General features: G+C 39.8%; 1 protein-coding gene across 2 annotated transcripts in view; it reads left to right on the plus strand.

The window, feature by feature from the left end:
* KLHL29 (kelch like family member 29) overlaps positions 1-17,452 on the plus strand; it is a 392,570-nt gene that overhangs the window by 66,668 nt on the left and 308,450 nt on the right. The window lies entirely within an intron of this gene.

The following is a 17,452-nucleotide window of genomic DNA, read 5'->3' on the forward strand; positions in this document are numbered from 1 at the left end:
TAGTGAACTTTGAGTTTTAAGCTGATAAAAGTGCATGTATTTTTATATTACAAATGAAACATTCTTCATAATGTACATAGTTAAAATATCTCTGAAGTTTGCAAGGTTGAGTTCAAATATTTGGAAAAGGGAGATTAAAGGTTAGTTGGTTTCTTGGAGGCATGGGAAGGGAAAAGAAAGAACTGATTCCCTCTCTTACCCAAATCTACTATGCAGATTACCGTTGAAACTTAAATACTTGACTTCATTGTTGAATGACTCTTGTGGAATTTTTCACCTCCTGCCTATGGGAGGAAAGTTCAATTTTGTGAACATTTGACTTTTCTTCTTTTCTTTTTTTTTCTTTTTTTTTTTTCTTCCTCAGTCTTGATCCTGTCTGTTATTTTTCTTGCTTATTCTGTTTCCTAGCTTCTTTTTGCACTTCTCTCTGTTTTTTTTCATTATGGAGCTAATCCTGTGCCTTTATGCTGTTTCTTGTCCTCTTGTCTTCCTTTGACCAGCTTTCTGCCTTCTTCCATCCAGATACATAATTTTTGGGATAATTCAGGCTGGAAAACACATGTGCAGTTGTCTGGTCCAGCCTCCTGCTCAGAGCAACATCACTTTTAAAGCAGGTTGCTGCGGACCATATACAGTTGAGTTTTGAATATCTCCAAGGATGCAAACTCCAAAATTTTTTAGACCCCTGTTACCATGTTTTACCACCTCATGAAAGATATTTTCTTCATTTATAACCTGCATTTTCATTATTGCAGCTTCTTTGTTCTTGTCACATCACCGCCCTTTCAATAATAGGCTCACTCTGTTCTCTCTGTACCTTCCCTTTGGGGAATTAGAAAACACAGTGAGATCTGGGGGAGACTTCTTTTCTAGACACCACTGTCCTCCACTGGGTTTTCTCCTGTATGTCAAAGCCTTCTTGTTCTGGAGGGCTCACGAATCCTGCAGGAAAGGGGAGGATTGCTTCCGTGGGCCTGCTGGCCGTGCTTTCATCAGCACAGCTCAGAATGGACACACTTGGTGTTTGTTTCAAGGGCATGTTGCTTGCTCAAATTGTACCTGCTGTCTGTCAAGACCACTAAGTCCCATATTATTTTTCATATTTTCAGTTTGTTTAAGCTTTCTCATACACTGTCATGCATTCCTTACTTCCAGAATTTGCTCTTTCTTCACAGGATTCCTTATTGAGCACCTGACTATCCCCAGTGCACCTTTATCACAATGTTTCTGGCAACCTCTTCCCATAAATGTGCATGAGCTACGCTTTGGAAATAGTGAAACACTCTTGGAAATAAGTTTATTTCCATGAGCAACTAGCTTAAACTTTCTATGCAGCTTTGATAATTTAAACTTATTTTTCAATTCCTGTTGTTACTATATTCACAATAGATCAGGAAGTTGTGTGTGTGCTTGGGTGTGTGCAAATGTGCATGAGAAAGTGTATTTAATCCTTTTTTCTGTACTGCCAGTACACAGCCATAAATAGTGTATGTAATAATATGTATATGAAACTTGCTGGAAACCAAGTCTGAGTTATGAACAAGACTTACTTTATATTCCTTCTTTATGTTTGTCCCTGCATGCGTGTGTGTGATGCTACAAATTGCAGATGCCAACAACTGTAATTGTAGTGGTGGTTAAATCAAATGCTCTACTCTTTTTCTTTTTTTGGTGGCCCTCATGATGAGTAATGCATCTCCTTTTCCTGTATTTTAATAGAGTATGTATGTTGGGAGCTATTCCTGAGGAGAAACACTCAGGAATACAGTCTCAGCGTTAGCTTGACATGATGATCAGATGGTTCTTGGGGAGAGGAGATGTAGTCCTGTGGTCCTGGAAGCTTTGCTGTCTGATTCCTTAGGAGAAGGACCAAGAGGACATCAGTAGTCCAGTGCTGAGTACATCATTACTAGTTTGGCCAGGGTGGCTGGAGCTCCTGTACAAATCCCTCTATTTATATCTGCCAAGGATAACAAAAGAATGCATTGGAGTGCAAGTGGAGCAAAGAGGGTTAAACATACTAAGTCAGGGGAAAGAACAATTGAGCAGAAAATAAGAGAAGTGGAAAGGAAAAGAAAATGTACAGAAAGGCGGATAAAGACTTGCAAGAAAGTGTGTTGGTTTTAATTCAGAAAAGTGTTGTCCAACTCATGAAGAAGTAGTTACACTAGTGCAGCTCATACGGTGATGAGTGACAGTTTAATTCACTTTCTGTGGTGGGGAATGTCTAGTGAATCTGGCTTGTGATAAGTTGCCACATTGCCTAGTCACATCAGTATGAAATGTCTGGGATAATCTTAGGCTGAATACCCAGTTACTGCAAAGTGATTCTGTTGGGCTGTGTTTCTGCCACAGTGGTCTAGTTATATAACATATAGAATTAAAAAAACTAGTAATTTGGAAATGAGAAGCCAGGTGTGTCCAAGCTTCCTCTTGGAGGCTTCTGCTGTATGAGAGGAATTGTTTGAAAATGCTCTGAGTTTCAGGATAGACTCCCACTGTCTCCTTCTGGTAGTGAGCTGCACGTAGGAGTTGCACACTTGTCTGTCTCACCCGTTGTTGGATATTCCTAGCTCAGCTGTTCCCCTTAAAAAGCCTTCTAACTCAATTTTTCTGAAGGATATAAATGCTATTTCTGCATGTTGACTGTAGCCCTGTATATCCTGACAGTCATGTGTGGTTGCAGTTTTTGTATTCCAGCTGAAGAAGTACTTAACCCCAGTGTTTTCTGGTTCAAACTGAATTAATTTTCACCATATGCAGCACCTCTTACAATAGTGCGGGTGGTGGGGAGGAATTTGAAATGATGTTGAGAGCTGTTTTGGTGATGAAGTTATTTTAATAACTGCAGGTCTCCCTGCACAGCAGACTGATTGTTTTTTGGAGTATTTCTTAGGAGGAGAGGTCAGGAAGGTGTGTAAACTCTAATGACCACGTGTGTTTAGGAGCTTGAGCACAGTGATTGTGTTTTGCTTTTCATTTTTCACAGTTTTCAAGTGGGTGAAAGCAAAGATTTGGATTTGTTCCATTTTATCCCTTTCAGAAGAAGGAGCAAGCCAAATAAAGTAAAGAAAAGTTAGTCACAGAAATCCAGGGTCACACTTCGTGGGTGAATTTGTGATAAGATTTGGGATGCAGCAGAGAAACCAAATAGCAACCTCACTTGTCTTTGAGATGGTATTCAAAGAACAAGTCACTTTGGGAATGACCTTGGAGGGATTGTCTTGTCCAAGATCCTGCTCAAATCAGGGAAACTGCAGAGGCAGGGCAGGTTGTTCAGGGCTGTGTCCATGTCCAAGCAAGTCCTTTAATACCCCTGAGGATGAGAGGTTTGCAGCCTCCCCACAAAGCCATTCTGATGCTTAAGCACCTGCTCTGAATTCTTCTTCCTTATCCCTTACCAGATTTTCCCTTGATGCAGCTTGCACCTGTTGCCTCTCTTACTGCACGCCCCAGGAAGATTCTGGCTCACCACATGCTCCACACCTTTAACCATCCACTAAATCATGACAAACTGGAGATGTATGGATATAAAAAGCTCAAATCAGTGCTTCCCAAGCACCTATGAATCAGGCAGTATTTTTTGAGTTTGCATCCATTTAACAGCATCTGTGTTGGGGTTTGGGGTTTTTTCTGGGTTTTGTTTGGTTGTTTTTGGGTTTTTGTTTGTTTGTTCGTTGGTTTTTTTGGCAGGGGGTTTGCTTTGTGGGTGTTTTTTATTTTTTTGTTTGGGTTTTTTGGTGGTTTTTTTTTTTTTTTTTTTTTTGAAAGAGGACTCTGATTTTACTGTGCTCTTATGTCGGGGAGCAAGGATGGAGTGAGGCACAGATAACACTCAGTCTTAACATCTCTGTAGATGCCAAAACAAAAATACCTGTGTTCATTTCTGCCTTTTCTGCCTATAGATAATACATGTCAAATAGACATGAATTTAGTCATGGAGCTTGGAGTTGGATATGGTTCCCATTCCTGTTTTTTCCACACCTGTCTTAGTAATACCTGTGCCTCAACTTCCATACCTTTAAAATAGAGATTATGCACTCTTATTCACAGGAATGCTACAAGTCCTACAGTAACCTAAATGCTTTTAGTTACTTAGGAGAAAACTGCTATAAAAAGGTTAAAATATGTATTTTTATGGTATAAACTATATGTTTGTACTTGCACAGATTTATGTTAACTCTCTACTCTTTGTAGGCTGCTTTTAAACCTAAGAAGTGTTATTCTGTAACGCATTGTGTTACTGTACAAATTGGATGCTTTTATCCAAATTACATGCTGGAAATCAAAGGTGACACACACAGGGGTTGTTAGGATAGCCTTATTTTCACACAGAAGATTTGGAAGTAGAAAGAAAGCTTAGAAACTTGATTCTTTTAAAAAGTGAGTTATTTTATAAAAGCAGTTAAGTATTCTTTCTGTCATCTTTAATAATAATGAGCTTTTTGGTGCTGGGATGAGTGATAATTGCAAATGGCAAAAAGTCATCAGAATGTTGTTGCTCTGATTGCAGATTTTATTAATCGTAAAAGAAATGATTCACCTAGAAAGGCTCTTTTATAAGTACTCATTTATATGAAGATTTTTGCCTAATTTATTTTGTTAAAAAAAAAAATTAAAAAACCCTCAAAACCCCACAACCAGGAACCTGCATAAACATAGTCCTGTCCTTCAAAACACTGATTATTTTGTCCTTCCCATCTAGCTTGCTTAAAATGTCATCTGTGGTCCTTCTTATCAGTGGCACCAATATTATCTTTGCCTCCTCTTCCTCAGAAATGTATGTGAAGCTTCTTGGAATTATTTTATAGTTGAGTACTGTGCATCTTCCCTGCATGAATTTCCTCCACATTTAAAAAGGATGTTTATCTTTTATGAATGACTTCTTGGGTAGATGAGTTGTTTGGCCCTTTACATGTTTCTGATATCATGATGTGTTGGGATTTGCAGATGTAAATTAAATTTTCATCTGTTTTCTCCCACTCTTTTTATGTTGTTTTCAACATGAGTCTTGAGTTAATAAAATGGAGCACATCCTTCACTGTAAGAGTACAATTAATCAGAGAGCCTGCCCTGCGAGCTTAAAACAGGGTACATGCTAAAGTATCTCTTTAATTGGGGTTTTCGATGGTAAACTTTTTGGGGTAATGGTGCGGCCTTTTCATGTGCCTGCTAGAAAATTCCTACAGAGAGCATTGCTATGGCATGAATATTCAACAGCTGTCTGCCCCTTATTCCTTATGCTGAAATATTAATAGAGCAGTGATTCTTCACCTAATAGTGCCGAGATCAGGTGCCTGCAAGTAATCCCACTGACAATATCCCAGCATCCTGCACACACCCCAGCCTTCTCGTGGGATCAGACCTTCCTGGACCACGCTGAACACCAGTTCCTCTCAGTAAATCCACAATTGCTATTGCTAAAATCATGATGGGCTCTGCTCCTGGCTGTGTGCCACCAGGTCACTCTTTCAGCCTGCAGAAGGACAATAACTCCAAGGGGGCAATAAAGCTGCTACTCACCATAGCAAAAGAGAGTTCAGATGTGCAGATGGAGAAGCACTTTACTATAATGCCCATTGTGACAAAGCTGTCTTTGAACGTTGCCATATTGAGACCCTTCACCTGGCATTGTGATCACTTGGGCCTTTTCAGGACTGGGTTGCAGGAGAGTTTGTAGCAAATCCTCTAAGGAAGCACAGAATTCCTGTGCCCTGCCATGCTTTGGGCTGTAACTTGAAAACAGAATTTCACAGGATTGATGTGGCAGTCTTCTCAGTGTATTTTCTAAACTAATATTTAAAGTATGTCCCACTAATTCTGGTCTCAGAGCTGGCTGTTGAAAGTCTAATGTATTTTAACACAAAATTATGCAGGCTGAAGTGAAGTTGGGTATGGTAGTGGAGCAGAGTCTTCTGTTTCATGTGTATTTGAAAGCTGAGAAAGCTTCTGCTGAAGTCAGACAACACTGGCTTGTCAAATTGCTCACAAACGAAAAGATTGCTCTGGGATGGAATTAATTTGCAGTATCTCATTTACTATCTTAGTTTTGTCATGAATTTCCCCTACTCGGCAGCCTGAAATGCCAAGTGAAAAAGTGTTTCAGTGGGAGATAATATAATATAGTAAGAAAATGTTATTGATCACAGTATGCTTTTACTGGAAGATGACTTTTTCTGACCGGAACACAAGGGACTTTGCCTTGTTATAGTAGGAAAATGTATTGTAATATGCAAACAGGATTATTGTTACGGTCACAGCAACTTTGTTTTTACATTCCACTTCTTCTGGAAGCAAGCTTCTCCACAGCTTATGCTGTCAGCTGGGCTAGAGTGAGAACTATTTCAGTTTTGAACTTCCAAGCAAGAGATTGCAGCAAGTGTTCTTAGTTTTTGAAGTAGGGAATAAATACTGTTTTCCATATCACCAAAGGTCAGGACTATAATTCAATAGGGATTACTGTAAGCATTTCATTATAATGATGGACTGTTTAGTGGTGGTTCTTTGTCATAATCAATTAATGTAAGTTTCCTCATCACACACGTGTTTTACATGTACCTTACAGACAGAAAATGTTGCACACTTGGGTTTAGAGTGGCTTCCACACACAAGGACTATGAGGCACTTAATTTTTCTATGTAATGCGGGAAGATTAGCGAGATGGAAGAGTCCATGTTGCTCACAGACATCTTATGTGGGTCTATGGACATAAGTGCTCTGCAAAGCATGAAGGCATAAAGTTGTGATGAGGTGCATAGTACAGGCAACTTCAGAACAAAGACACTTTTAAACATGTTTGATCGTAAAGAGGGCTTCCACTGCAAAAACAGTAACTCAGAGCCATTAAAATCCTACTTGCAGTGAGGTTGCTTTCTGCTGAAAGGCTCAAAATTTCCCCTTAAGAGTAAGCATGTAATTAAGATTATAATTCTTAAAGTTATTTTGAGCTATTTCTAAGGAAACTCATCCAAAGAACATTCTGCAAAACTTTACTCTTCACCAAATCTTATCTCTGTGTGATATAAGTCATAGTAGTAGCCATGTTAATTTAGACTAGAAACACGAACTCTCTTGGAGAGAGAGTTCAGGGAGAGTTGTGCTGCAAATCCAAGAATATTGTCTTTTCTGTGTTAGTTTTCCTTTTGCCCTGCTCTATTTGCAACATATCCCTCCAGTGGTTTTCTCTGTTTTTGTTGCAATAAATCTCCACTTCAGTGAATTTGAAGATACAAAGCTGTCTGCAGAAATTAATCTCTGGTACAGTAGTGGGTTACTAACCTGCTCAAGGTTTCCACATGGCAAAATTATTTCTTTACTTTAAGAAACCATTTCCTGCACAGGGAAAGCACTGTTACTAAAATGGTTGTTATATTCTGAAATTTAATTGTATTTCTTTGCAGGTTTTTCTAATTCAATTTGTACAATGAGAAGTTGGTGTAAATCAGAGGAGCAGATGTTAGTTGTGCACAAGACCTTTTTCCCTGGTCCCCTTTTGCAGACTCCTCTTCTGACATGTGCAGGAGAGAGACAACTTGTGTTATTAAAGCAAGCAGAACGGAACAGTTTAGATTTTGGCTTTTAAAAGAGTGAAAACAAAACCACAAGTCCCTAGATTTTCTTTTTGCCCTTTTTAGCTGCAGGAGTTTGCTATATTTTATTTAGCACAAGAAACATGACTTGACATTTAAGTGTAGTGAACGTTAATTGTTGGACTTCCCACAAGAATTAATCCATTGTTTGTACTTAGGATGTTTAAAAATATGCAAAATACTTTTTATTTTCCTTCATGGCTTAAAGAGAAGCAAGAGTTATGACCATCACTTCACTTCCCAGTCCCTATGGGACCTTGGTTTAAGGCATCTTGGCTCACAGGATCAGCTCAGCTTGTGTGGATGTCTGCCCTGTGGGACTCGTGCTCCTAAAGATGCTTTATGTTGCCACATGTTTTCTTGCTACTTGGCAGGAAAACGATGCTCAGCCTTTGTAATTCACTTCGTCTTCCCAAGATGTGCCAGAGCTCACCCCACTCACAAAGCCTGTCTTGTGCAGACACCAGTCTCCAAAATGCAGTGGCAGTTCAGGACGGCTGGGAATGTGTCCCTGTCAGCTGTGTTCAGTAAGGATAGGTAGAGTTTCAACACGTGTTGTTTAAAAACAACTCTATCAACACAGCTGTTCAGCATTTCCTTGCAGCCTTTTGTGACTAGCTCTCCAGAATGCTGTTTAAAATGCTACTAGAATCAGCTACATCTGGCCAACCCCTTGGATGAACTCAGGTATTAGTTTGATGTGCCTGAAAAGATGAATTATTTACACATAAATCCATTTAGTTTTCATGTTCCCTATCTTCATGAAGTGAAAGATGAATGGAGGGAGAGAGGAAAAAGATAAACCCCATGGGAGAACAGTTTGTGCTGTTGAAATCATAGTTATTTTATTTGGTTTTTTTTAATGGTTCTTGGTGGGCACAGTAAACACAGGGAAGGTATCATTCACTTTTACTGCATCTTGTGCTGAGTGTGAGAATTCAGTAGTAAGCAGAAAAGACAACAGTCTATAAAATCCCTTTGTATGTTTGTAGAAGAGCTTGATATAATGACATGAAAGGTATCTCTTAATCTATGCATCTAATTGTAATGCAGTAAAGAACAGCTTATCTGCTTACAAGTATGTGAGCAAAAACATTTACGCTGAGCATTTATGGGGACACAAAGAGGTGGCTCTTGAGGAGCAGAAAAGGCTTTCTAATTTCTTTTTCCTGCTTACGGGAGATTTGTTTTTTTAAAAAAGTCTTTTGCACAGAAGAGATAAATTGAAAGATGCAGATAAATTGGAAGAGGTGGTGAGGTTGCTGTGGGAAGATCATGGCCAGATTTGAATCTTCCCTTGCACAGTCATAAACCTGCTCCTGAGCTGCTTCATGTCCCCGTGAGACATGGCTCTGTACAGCCTGACTTTAAATAATAGAGTTGCCATTAGAGTCCAACATAAAAAAGATGATTGGCTGTGTGCTTGATTTACGGGAAGGCAGAAGTGGTGAAGCGTATGGTACACCAGGGGATATTTACGCCGCTAATGCTTAAAACGCAGCCCAGTGTTTTGCGCGCTGTAGATGCTTTCAAATGGCAAAAACAAAGGTGTGAATGGCAGTAAATCCAGTTATTCTGATAGTTGAATGGCCCCAGATCAAGATCAGGCTGTGCAGTCTCTTCAACATGCAGAGCAAGTCTGTTAAAGCCCCTGTTTAGTTACTGCCTGTTACAGGATTATCGGCTTTGAATCAAAGAAAATAATTTCAAATATGTTAGGATTTAGGGTATATTGTTTCATCTTCATCAGTTTCTAATGCAAGAATTATTTTTTCCAATTTATGTGCAAATAGGCTTCCAAAATCTGTTGCTGTGAACTGAGATTTTGTCAGATTCTTTTCCTTCATCAAATTACTCCTGTTCTGCTAATAACTGTCAAATTGCACCTCAACTCAGCATTTTCTTGATTTATCTTCCCTGCAGTAGCTAACAGTAGCTCTCTGAGGTGTATCACTTGGCTGCTGTGCAAACAGGCTGCTCTTAAGGTCCTGAGCTGTGCATTTAATTTTTTTTGAAATGTTACAGCAATTATATTTGATTCTTAGAAGAATTCACTGTTGACTCAAACTGGATAAATTTTTCAAAATGTGGAGGGTTTTTTCTCAGTTGTTCATAAGCTGAGCGGACATTTGGCATTCATCATTCTGCGATGTCTAAAACAAAATACTAGCTCTATGTTTTTAGTCTGTTTTTTCCTAAAGAAAATATTAGTCAGATCTTTCTGCTAAATAATACATTCTGCTCCATTTGCACAAATCCATCCCTTTCTATGCTTCTCCAGGAAAACACTTTATGGAGAGGGAGGTCCTGGAGAAGCTGGTTTGGGGTTGGTTAATAGCTCCCTTAATGTAAAGATGTTAGGGTTGCTTCTGTCTGCTTCCTTTCTAAAGGTCTTACTAATTAAAGAGCATTTGCTGAGCTTGGATTAATTTTGTGTGATACAGAAAATTCACCTGTATTCCCTAAAACACCATTTCTAAACAATTTTCTGTATTTAAAGCAATTTATTTCTCTCAACCCTCTATTTGGGGAAGACGGCTAGAAGAAAAAAAAAAAAAAAACAAAACCTAGTTGTCTACTAAGCCTCTTCATGCAAAGTGCATATTAGCCCTTCTCCACTCATGAAAGAACTCACAATTTTATAGAAGTTGCTTGATACTAAGAAAATGTAGATGCACACCTGTCTCTGTGTGCTGTGTGGACTTGAACCAACAAGATCGATATATCCAAATTACAGTCGCTTTGTCTAGTATGAATGAGATGCTACTTCCATTTTCAGGTAAAAGAAATCAACAACTATTAATTTGGCAGAATTATTTATTTCTTACTGATGATATTTTCAGTGTATCTAATCAGAGCACTCATGAATAGAAATGAAACAATTTAAATAGAGCCAGTGTACATTGTATGATCTTGTTTTCTCAAACTGTTCCATAATGCAGTGAATAAATTTATCTGTTCTACTGAAAAGACTTCTGCAGAAATCATGCACAGTGCTTTCACCTCTATTATTTAATACAACTGTTTTATAACTCTTGGAAGATGGTTATTTCTGCTGCTGCTACAGGCATCTGGAAAAAATGTTCATTTTGGGGCAAGAGAAGGGAAAAACAGAGAGTCTGAAAGTCCAGGAAGGTGCACCAGGAACACTTAACTGAAAGGTGTGTAGAAAATGATGAAGTGATCTTACTTCATATTGCCCCCCAGCCCCTGGAATAGCAAGGTCCAGATTTTCAGAGGGTAAAGTAATGACTGAAGGAAGGCTGGTCTGAATCAACATCTGAGCCCATTGGAGGCACAGGGAGAAACGCATCTGTGCAGAGGCAATGCTCACAGAATGTCCTTGTGGAACTTGAGTTTTACTCTGTATGATTGGATAAATGTGGGACACTGTGAGAGAGAGACAAGTTTTAGGTGGCCTCACCACTAACCAGCTTTTGGCTGTCCATCAGGCCTGTTGGGAACCTGGTGGGCTTTGCAGAAGGCTGTGTTCTCCTTGAGGCGTTGTCCACCGAGTGTGCAGTTTGGGGTGGTGGTGGCCAAGGGTGCCAGCATTGCACTTTACACTTGATGCTGGTGGAGACCACTCTGTCATAAGGGAATCTGACCAAGATTCTGTGGTCTGCACTGTTTAAAATGCCTTTTTAGTAAAACTTTTCATCCAAAATTAGAATTTGTTTATTAAAAGTTAGTGTATACTTAAACGTCTTGGCAGGCTAATTTTTTTCTCTTTCCTGTTTATTTTTTTTCCCCTGGGGAGTTCTCTTTTGCACACTCCAGATTATTTTATATGGGGAGCTCTGCTTATCCTTGGTAGCTAAGAACATAAACTGATCTTAGAGGTGAATCTACACAAGCTGGAAGCAAACTAGGAGACCAACGTGTTGTCTTATCCTTCCTACTGAAAGGATGCAGATATAAAATGCCATCATCATATCTGTTACAATGCCTTTAAAAATTGCAACTCTACTATCCAGGCAAGGTTTTGGTAAGCAAAATCTCCTAACTCAAACAGGTTTTAGATTGCCATATTTCATTCATAGATGCCAGAATAGAAATACTTGCTACCTCCATAAAGCTACCCTAGGATCATTCAGTATAAGCCATGGTATACATTTCACTTTTCCATAATTAATTCTCTAATGCTTTGGAAAGGGTTGTGGGCAGTGCAGGTCGAACTGGCTGCTGTTAATGATCTACCCTTTACTTCTTTACTTTTCTTCTTCTATTTTTTTTTTTCTTTTTTTTTTTTTTCACTTGAGGAATTTTAATCCCAAAATGAATTCCAGCACTTAAATGCTTTTAAAACCTTACTGGCAACCATCACCTCTTAATCTTTTTGCATTTCTTATGATTAGCAGTGCTTTCTAATCCTAACACCAGACCCAACAGCAACTGCTAACCGTACTACTTGTTTTACAGCTAAATCTAATCCTTCTAGGAGTCTGAGGCCAACATTATATTTGTCACTCTGAAATTACTAACTACAAGATGTTGTGGCAGTTCTTCAGTTGTTTTTTGGGTTTTATTTTGTGTGGTGGTTGGTTTTTTTTTTTTTTCTTCTTTTTACTTTATCATTCCTTATCATGAATTGATAAATACAGCAATTGGTATATTTCCAGAAAAAGATGAAAATGGATGCTTTCCCCCCCACCTTCAGTCTTATTGTTCTCTTTTTCTTCTCCTGGTCCTGGAGAAGAATTTGCTTTCTATCCGATTTTATGATTAGTAGTGAGATGTGTAGGTGTAATGTGTTTTAGTGGCTTTTTCCCCTCTTCCTTTCCCTCCCCCCACACCTATTAATATATCTGTTAGTAAGCTAATGCTGTTAGGCTATGCAGACTGCTCAGTGTGCAAGGAAAGCTAAGACAGCCATCAAATCCTCACTCTGCCCTGAAACATCTCTCCCTTGTGCCAAAGGCTCTGTGTGTGCTTGTGCATGAGGCAGCGACAGATTTTATATCCAGTGACTTCTCAAAAAAAGGGTAAGGAAATTGCTGTTGTAGATTTACTGGTGTGAGGTTTTTTACCTTTTTCCCACCTGGAAAGTTGTGTAGGTGTTCACAATCTCTACAGGAACTGCTCTGAATTTACATTTGGAAAGTAGGAAGGGAACATCATAAAACTGAAAACTTCTCTTTGTTGCTGCTTGGATTTTTTTTCCCCCATGGGAGGGGCCAGGGAGATTTATCCAGGAGCATGCAACCCCCAGATGACCCTATTTACTTAAATCCTGGAATTATTTTCAAGGTGAATGAAAAGAATGGCAGAGAGAGGCTGCAGAATAAAATGTAGCATTTTTCCATAATCACAGCAGGTAATAGCTAATGGCATCTTCTGCTGTTGCTGGGGTCTTCCATGGTCTGTTTTTCTTAGGTGTGATTTTCTTTCTCCAACCAAAGGAAATTTGAGCTTTATTTATTGGCAGCACTGAGAAAGCATTTTGGATTTTAAAGCAAGATAGGAAGTTTTTATATATTTGTATATATAAACATGTCCATTTGTGTTTATGTATTTAAAGAGCAGTGGTCCTTGCTCTGTGAAGATCTCCTGTCTGCTGGTCCTGGTGTCTGAAAGCTCGTCTGTATTCTCTGACAATGGACTAATAAAAAATGGTACTTCTCTCTGGGTTCTTTGCCTTGTTCATATACTCTTGCCGCCTCAGCTCTGGCAAAAAGTGCTACTTTTGTATTTAAAACAGGAACAGAATTGCAAAGCAATATGTAGTTCAAAGCAATCAAAATGTAACTGTGTCGTTGCCCTTTTCACCTTATTAAATGTATAGTTACTTAAATGACTTTAATCCATTACTAGCGGGATTGTCTGGCTGCTGGAAGAGGATACAGAGCTTCCATGTCTGCTCAGACAGAGCTGCTCCACATCTCTGGGGGGGAGAGCGAGTCCATGCCTGCTCATCTGGGATGTCTTCTTTTTCTGTTGAGCCAGGAAATCTCAAGGAGCTGCATCTTCCCCATGTACATGTGTGCCTGCCCAGCTGTTCTCCCTGCTCTGGCTGTTTCCTGAAGAGAGAGGTTCTGGCTGCCCCTTCCAGGGAAGTGTTCAAGGGCAGGCTGGATGGGGCCCTGAGCAAACTGGTCTAGTGGAAGGTGTCCCCCGTGGGAGAGGGGCTGTGGAACTAAGTGGTCTTTTAAGGTCCCTTCCTAGCCAAACCATTCTGTGGTGCTATTTCTGGTTTCCCAAGGTTTTTTTGGGGCTCTTCATGCTTCTTCTAACAGTTCCCTCTCCACTTTCTCTGTTTTTCTTTTTCCCCACATTCTGGAGTTCAATCAAGGTCCCTGTTGAGTTTGTACAAGGTTGTAAAATATTTTAACTGTGATTAATTTAGTCTTGACTTTCCAAAGGGATAAGTGCTTGTAATATATGATGAAATCAGGCTCCCACCCTTTTTAATTATTTCTCTGCTTCACACCTTTGAGTCCCTTCTCCCAGATAACTTCAAAATTTTGTGAGGTGGGGCAAAAATATATACGCACATAAAGTGCACAAATCAAAATTAGGCATTTTTAGTCAAATGCCATGGCAGGGGAGAAGCTGGGACGCTGGCTGGGTTTTCCCTGGCAGCCTGGCAGGAGACACTGATCCCTGCTGCTCTTGTGAGCTGCAAATACTCATGGCTGTGGAAGGAGGGGATGAAGTGAGAGCCAATCTGGGAGTTGGCAATATTCATATTGTGTCTTAAGTTACAAGTGCAAGTGCAGGGCTCTTAGTGCAGAAAGGAGAGGTTGAGGGGGTAGCCCCAAATTTTAGGGTCCTTATGCCTTGAATGCCATTTCAGTGAGAAAGTGGCTTAAGGAGGATCTAGAGTGAATTAGGAAAGCGTGATGATTAGAGATTGGGGTGAACAATACAAGAGAAGCACGGGGTAAAGAAACAATATGAGAAAAAATAAGTTGGTACCGTGCATAAAACATAAAGAAGTCAGGGGTGATGTTTGCAGACTTGCTGTAGTGTTGCTGATGGCCAGAGAGACTCTTGAGCTTGAGTGCTGCTGTTGTTCTACTCTGTTTACTTCCTTTTATAATTTCCCAAAGAGAGACATTTCCTGAGCCCTGCCTGCATAACTCTTCACTCTCCAGTCAGTGCTCCTGTTTCCTGCACATCATTATACCTACTTACAAAAACCACTCTAGTGAAAAAGGCAAGCATATTTATCTGACAATTTTGTATTTTAGCAAAGGCAGAATATCTGTTCCTTTCAAGTCTTCTGACTGAAAGCCATGCCAAGCTGATTTATGTAAGAAGTTGGATCTTCCACCATCTCTTTTTTTTAATTCAGCTTTGAGCTCCAACTACAGAACACATGTGGTGGGAAGCAGACAATCCCATTACCCTGTTCCTCCTTCTCTATATCTGCTTTTTTTTTTTCCGGTAGGTATTGCAAAAATCAATATTCCAGTTGCTGGGAAGGAAGGAGCGCTGTGCAGGTTGATACTGAGGGATCTGCAGTCTGTTAGGTGTGAGATTGCTTCCTCCTTGCACTGGTTACAATCTTGGCCTTGCTGCTTACACATTTTGGGTTTATAGACATAAGACAGATGCTTTTATGTTTCTATGGTAAGTTTCAAAGGAGCAGAATTGATCAAGGCTGCTATCATGAATAGTAGATGTTCAGTCCCATAAAAATTGCTTGTATAAGTAAACAGTGTTCCAGAAAGTGACAGTCCTAATGCCATATGTTGAATTTCATTAATTCTTTTACCTCTTTAATTTTTTTCAGTAGCTTTTGAGGCATGGAAACTGATAACCTTCAGGCTACTTTGTACCTTAGAAACCTCTCTACCTTAGAATAGCATAAGCAGTGACCTGTGAAGCTGAAAGGAAAGAAGATAGTGATTTAAAACATAATACAAATGTGTGGAAAATGGGAAGAATCTTGAGTTCGGAAGACATTGCGATTCAAGAATAAGAAGTTTTAACACTCACAGGGCCCTGAGTTCCAGCAGGGCAGCAATAATGATAGGCATAGCAGTACTTACTTGAAAAATTTTTTTTCTTACCAATCCCTCTCACTGATGCCAGCTCAGGTGTTGGGCTGGAGAACAGGGGTGGCTCTGGCTGTCAGCACTGAGGGTGGAAGGGTGAATCGATATGCAAAGCATGTTTTTAACTGCTTGAAACCCAGGGACATGCTGTACCTGACCACAGCCTATTTCAAGGTCTGTCAGCTTTGAGGAGTCAGCGAGCTGGCGGTGTCTCCTTCTGAACATACCCATGAAAATAATTGTGAATGATTAATTTTAATTACTTCTGGCTGAGGGCAGATCCTTGGCTGTGTGGATGGGTTTTATCACTCTCTGTCAAAGAATTGTCTGAGCTAGAAAAGTCTCAAACTTCTTGCTGTTGAAAGGTGTGTTAAGGAAAAGGTGTATCTGCAGGAGTTTCTCTTCCCATCCCTCACAGTCGCTTGGTGGTGCAGCAGCTTCAGCAGCTGCCCATGGTGTGTGACTTAGTGCAGAAAGCACTTGAAACTGGGAGTGGGGAATGGCTGGAGGAGAAGATGACTGATGGCTGCTTCTGTTGCTTTATGGTCTCTCTTCCACATGTTGTGTTCGTCTAACCTGAGAAAAGCAGACAGGATGACTACGCCAATCTGAAAGGACTGTATTTCTGTTACAGCTTTCAAGCACATTCCCTCTGCCTCATCATGCAGTGTGTTTTAGGCTCTGTCAGTGGTTAGAGTAGCTCTCCTCCAAAACAATCATGTTGGAGTTGCTCAGTGTACCTCCTGTAAAGCCTAATCTGGGGGCAGTGGTCTTTTTTCTCTGTTTTAGAGATGTACCTTAGACAGAGTGATCAGCTCTTCTTTACTGAAATCCCTGGCTTTCTCATTGTTTGTGTGGTATCCCAAAGGCTGTTAGAGAAGAACAGGTTTGAACCTCTTCTCAGTGTAGCACCTAGTTTCCTCTGAGGCATTAAACCAAAGTGTCTTCATTCTGGTTTACGAAGGTTTATTTATTTATAAGGTTGGAGTATGCATTTAGATACCCAAGAGCCAAGAGGAGGTCTATCAGGTAAGCTGCTGGTCTCAAAGTCTGAAACCTACAGCTGAAATCATGTGCTCAGCTTCACTCCCAGTTCCCCACTAGCTTGCTTTTTGGCATTGATCAAATAATTTGACCTTTTTTCCTTACATTTTTGCTTTTCTATTAAAAAAAATATACATCTGCTGGGCAGAGGCTGAATTTGTTTGTTTAATCCTTTTCTTTTTATATTCTTGTACAACATTAACAGGAAAAAATTTTGATTGGGAGTGTGTAGATGAGAATTGAAATTGCATGCAAAAATATCTTCCAGTCATTACAAAAAACCTAAAAGCATCCCTAATTTAGAAATGTCTGCTCATGGAAATAGTTATTCTCAGCCAGTGAAATTCAGTTTGGTACTACTAGACTTTGAACTATGAGAGTGTGCAGATCAGCAGCAAGGATTTATGTCCCTACAGAGTTTTAAGAAATATTCCTAATCCAAGAATGGTTTTTGGAAAGGTTTTCATAGAAGGCTTGCTACTTCTGATTTCAGTGGAGCTCTGTAGACAGCTGAACTTCAAGCCCTGGGCTCTTTATATATTCCTTACAATTTTATCATTTTATTATATTTAAATATTTATACAGACTGTATAAACTTGATACAACCTTGCTCTTGTAGGTGGAGGGGAGCACTACATTTCCCTGGGAAATTGCATGATGGTGTTAGAGTGGAGCCCAAACCACCTGAACCTCCCACCAGGGTTTGGACCATAAATAATGCCACCCTCAGTGCCTGGCATGGAGGGGTGTGTGTGACTAAGCTGCATTGCTGCATACTGTGATGGTAGATTTTCCTGCTTACACTAATCATGGTCA

This window comes from Vidua chalybeata, chromosome 3 (assembly GCF_026979565.1).
Source record: "Vidua chalybeata isolate OUT-0048 chromosome 3, bVidCha1 merged haplotype, whole genome shotgun sequence".
Lineage (NCBI taxonomy): Eukaryota > Metazoa > Chordata > Aves > Passeriformes > Viduidae > Vidua > Vidua chalybeata.